Genomic DNA, 5,295 nt, shown 5'->3' on the forward strand with positions numbered 1-5,295 from the left:
TCTTCTTTAAAGGTTTTGTAGAACTCGGCTGAGAACCCATCTGGTCCCGGACTTTTCTTTGTTGGTAGGCTTTTGATGACCTCTTCTATTTCAGTACTTGAAATTGGTCTATTTAAATTGTGTATGTCCTCCTCGTTCAGTTTAGGCAATTCTTATGTCTCTAGAAACCTGTTGATGTCTTAGAAATTTTCTGTTTTGTTGGAGTATAGATTTTCAAAATAGCTTCTAATTATGTTTTGTATTTCAATCCTGTCTGTTGTGATATTTCCTTGTTCATTCCGAATTTTAGTGATTTGGGTGTTCTCTCGTCTTCTCTTTGTTAGTGTGGCTAAAGGTTTATCAATTTTGTTTATTTTTTCGAAGAACCAACTATTTATTTTGTCAATTTTTTGTATTGTTTCTTTTGTTTCAATTTCATTGATTTCAGCTCTGAGTTTAACTATTTCCTGTCTTCTACTACTTTTGGTGCTGGTCTCTTCTTTTTCTAGGGCTTTGAGCTGTAGTGTTAGGTCGTTTATTTGTTGAGTTTTACTTCTTTTATTAAATGCGCTCCATGAAATAAATTTCCCTCTAAGTACTGCTTTCATAGTGTCCCAGAGATTTTGATATGATGTTTCTTTGTTCTCATTTACCTCTAAGAATTTTTTAATTTCCTTCCTAATATCTTCTGTTATCCATTCATCATATAATAGCATATTGTTTAATCTCCAGGTGTTGGAATAGTTTTTGTGTTTTACTCTTTCATTTATTTCTAACTTCAATCCATTATGATCTGATAGAATACATGGTAGTGTCTCTATCTTCTTGTATTTGCTAACATTAGCTTTGTGGCCTAATATATGGTCTATTTTAGAGAAGGATCCATGTGCTGCTGAGAAGAAAGTGTATTCGCTCCTGGTTGGATGGTATATTCTATAAATGTCCGTTAAGTCTAAATTATTGATTGTGTTATTGAGATCTATGGTTTCTTTGTTCAATTTTTGTCTGGAAGATCTGTCCAGTGGTGAGAGAGGCGTGTTAAAATCACCTAGTATTATTGTGTTATGGTCTATTTGGTTTCTGAAATTGAGAAGGATTTGTTTGACATACATGGATGAGCCACTGTTTGGGGCATAGATGTTTATGATTGTTATATCTTGCTGATTTATGCTTCCCTTAAGCAGTATGAAATGTCCTTCTTTATCCCTTCTGACTAACTTTGGCTTGAAGTCCACATTATCGGAAATGAGGATGAATACTCCAGCTTTTTTGCTGAGTCCATGTGCATGGTATGTTTTTCCCCATCCTTTCACCTTTAGTCTATGGGTATCTTTTTCTATGAGATGAGTCTCTTGCAGGCAACATATTGTTGGATCTTTCTTTTTAATCCAGTCTGCCAGTCTATGTCTTTTGATTGATGAATTCAGGCCATTAACATTCAGGGTTATTATAGAGAAATGATTTGGTTTCCCGGTCATTTGGTTCATTTTTTAAATTTTGTTTATTTATTTGTTTGACACAACTTGTTTCCTCCTTTATTTGACAATTCCTTTAGGATAATTCCTCCCTTTGCTGATTTGCTTCTTTGTTTTTCATCTCTTCCTCATGGAATATTTTGCTGAGAATGTTCTGTAATGCTGGCTTTCTTTTTGTAAATTCTTTTAGCTTTTGTTTATCATGGAAAGATTTTATTTCATCGTCAAATTTGAAGGTAAGTTTTGCTGGGTATAAGATTCTTGGTTGGCATCCATTTTCTTTCAGGGCTTGAAAAATGTTGTTCCAGGCCCTTCTAGCTTTTAGGGTCTGGATTGAAAAATCTGCTGATATGCGTATTGGTTTCCCCCTGAATATAATTTGGTTCTTTTCTCTCACAGCCTTTAAAATTCTGTATTTTGTATGTTAGGTATTTTCATTGTAATGTGCCTTGGTGTGGGTCTGTTGTAATTTTGTGTATTTGGAGTCCTATAAGCCTCTCGAACTTGATTTTCCATTTCATTCTTCAGATTTGGGAAATTTTCTGATATTTTTTCATTGAATAAATTGTTCATTCCTTTGGCTTATTTCTCTAGACCTTCCTCAATCCTGATAATTCTTAAATTTGGCCTTTTCATGATATCCCATAGTTCTTGTAGATTCTGTTCATGATTTCTTACCATCTTCTCTGTTTGTTCAACTTTGTTTTCAAGGTTAAATATTTTGTCTTCAGTGTCTGAGGTTCTGTCTTCCAGGTGTTCTATCCTACTGGATATGCTTTCTATGGAGTTCTTAATTTGGTTTATTGTATCCTTCATGTCAAGGATTTCTGTTTGTTTTTTTTTCAGTATCTCTAACTCTTTATTGAAATGATCTTTTGCTTCCTGTATTTGCTCTTTTAACTGTCGATTGGTGCGATCATTCAGTGCCTGCATTTGCTCTTTCATCTCATCGTTCAGTGCGTGCATTTGCTCTTTCATCTCATTGTTTGCTTCCCTGATCATTTTAATTATGTACATTCTGAACTCCTTTTCTGTCATTTCTTCTGCCATGCTGTCATTGGGTTTTATTGATGTAACATCTAGATTTGTTTGCAGCATTTTCTTTCCTTGTTTTCTCATATTGTTCAGGTATCAGTGGACCGCTGAGATATTGCAGATTTCCTCTATTGACTTACAATGTCCCTGAAGATTTCTATATATATCCCCTCTTAGCCTTCAGTAGGCTGAAGTCTTGGAGGAAGTTGATAATGCGGTGCTCCACAAGGAAGCTGCCTCTCTAGTTGTGGTGGCCTTCAGGTGGGGTATATTCCTTGCTAGTGGGCAGAGGTGCCTCCACTTGTTGATCAGTGGTTATCCAAAGGGGAACTAGGCTGCAGGCTGAGGCAAGGCCTGTTTGGGCCTGTGTCTCTGGTTTTACCGTCCTTGTGGGGAAACCTCACCCAGCAGGGAAGACTCACCCGGTGGGGAGGTCTCGCTGGTCAGTTCCCTCCTAGAGGTTCCCCTCAATTTACAGCTACCGCCTGGGCTGGGCTGCCTTCCTCTGAAAAGTTCTCAGGGGCCCGGCCCTTCCTCCTGGGCCTGGGAGCCTCACCCTTCGCAGATGAATCTCCTTAGGCTGCCCCTCCTCAGAGAATCTGCCCGCAGTCCTGGAACCTTCACTCCGCCCCTAAGCGTGTCTCTGTGCGGTCTTTCACCAAGAAGCCTCCTAGATCCTGGGACCCTGCTCTGCACCTAATTGCCTGGCTGTGCGGCCCCTCCTCTGAGCAGCCACCTGGGGCCCCATACAATTGCTCTGAGTCCCAGAGACCCGCCACACGCCTCTTCCTCCAGACAGCTGCCCAGTATTCCAGTGCGGTCACTAGGAGTCCAAGAAACTCACTTCTTGCCTCCTCCTCCCACCAACCACCCGTAGCCCTGGGCAATCAATCACTCCGAGTCGAAGTGACCCTCCCCCTTCCTCCTCCTCCTCCAGGTAGCCCCCTGGGTGTTCAGGAGTGGTCGCTCTGAGTGGCTCTGAATCCACGTGACCCGCTGCATGCGTCCTCTGGGCAACCGCCCGGAGCTCTGGTGCGGCCACTCGAGACCAAGCGACCCCCCACGCTTCTCCTCCAGGCAGCCCCCCTGTGTTCAGGAGCTGTCGCTTTAAGTCCAAACAACTCACCAATCGCCTTCTCCTCTGAGCAGCTGCCTGGAGCTCTAATGCAGTCACTGCGAGTCCAAACGACCTGCCACGCTCCTCCTCCTCCTCCTCCTCCTCCTACTCCTCAGGGCAGGCCCCGGTGTTCAGAAGTGGTCTGAGTCCAAACAACTCGCCACATAGCTCCTCCTCTGGCAACCGCCTGTAGCTCTGGTGCTGTCACTCCAAATCCAAGCGGCCGCGCTCCTCTTCCTCCTCCTCGTCCTCAGGGCAGGCCCCAGTGTTCAGAAGCGGTTGCTCTAAGTCCAAACAGCTCGCCATGGAGCTTCTCCTCTGGCAACCGCCTGTAGCTTTGGTGTAGTCACTCCGAATCCAAGCGGCCACACTCTTCCTCCTCCTCCTCAGGGCAGGCCCCGGTGTTCTGAGTCCACACAGCTCTCCTTGCCACTCCTCCCCTGGGCAGCCACCAGAGCCCCAGTGGTTGTTCCGAGTCCCAGCGCTGTGCTAAGCGGCCTCCTCTACGATGCTCCCAGTTGTCTGAGTTCACTCCTCCAGCGGGGGGAGGGGCGTCTCGCCGGCAGCTCTACTTCACAAGTTCCCTGCGTTCCAGGACAACCGCCCCATCCGGGACACCTCCCCAACGGGAGAGACTCACCCGGCTGCTTTGAGTTGGTCCCAAGTGTCCCAATATCTCCTCTTTTGAATTCTGAGTCCTGGAGCAACATGAAATGCAGCCACCCTCTAGGCCGCCATCTTGAAAACCCAGAAGAAAATATTTTCAAACTGCATATCTCACAAAGGACTATATCTAGAACATATAAAGAACCTAAACATGCCACAGATTCTAAAATAAGCAATTAGAAAATGAGTAAAATGATAACATTTTGTTGAAGAGAATGTACACATGACAGATTCATGAAAAAAAAAAAAAGTTCAACATCATCAACCAGGGAAATGCAAATTACAACCACAATGAGATTAAACTTAATAGAATGACTAAAATTTAAAATAACAATGACATAAAATCCTGTTAGTTGTTACTTTTGTGGTTTCTTTTGAATGTGTACTACGCATGTTGTTTGTTTTTACTCTGATTTTACTTAAGGGTCTCCTTAAACATTTTATAGACATTCATAATAGCTAACACTCTTCATAACAAAATCAAAGGAAATGATCTTGTCTCAATCTTTGAAACATAAGTTTTTAGTTTTTAGTTTGTTTCGCCTTTTCCCCTCCAATTCATCAGTTATTTACTATTTAAATACCTTTTTAAAATTTTATTTTCTCTTTCTTTTGTTTCCTTTGTAGTTGAGCTTTTCCCAATTATATTTACTAGCAATGAACTTTTAGCAGCATTGTTCTTAAGACTCTGAAACTAAGTAATTTAATATTTATTACAAGGTTTTTTTCTAAAACTAAAAAAAAAATCATAAAATTCAAAATATATATTTTCTACTTAGTCTCAGTAGTTTGAAGAATATTTCCTAGTGAATTTTGTAGGAAAGGTAGTTGGGTGGCCAATTTTCTGGAGACTTTATGCCACCAAATGTCTTTCAGGTGTCTTAGAAGAATGACAGTCTCATAGTTAGGGTGCATGAATTTATTTTGTAGCCTAAATGTGGCAACCATGACAGCTAACCAGATTCTGCTTACCAAGAAAGCCAAATTCATGGCATGTGATCTCAAAAACAAAGTGTAGAACTT

The sequence above is a fragment of the Sciurus vulgaris genome (genome assembly GCF_902686455.1).
Source record: "Sciurus vulgaris genome assembly, chromosome: 15".
In the NCBI taxonomy this organism is placed as follows: Eukaryota; Metazoa; Chordata; class Mammalia; order Rodentia; family Sciuridae; genus Sciurus; species Sciurus vulgaris.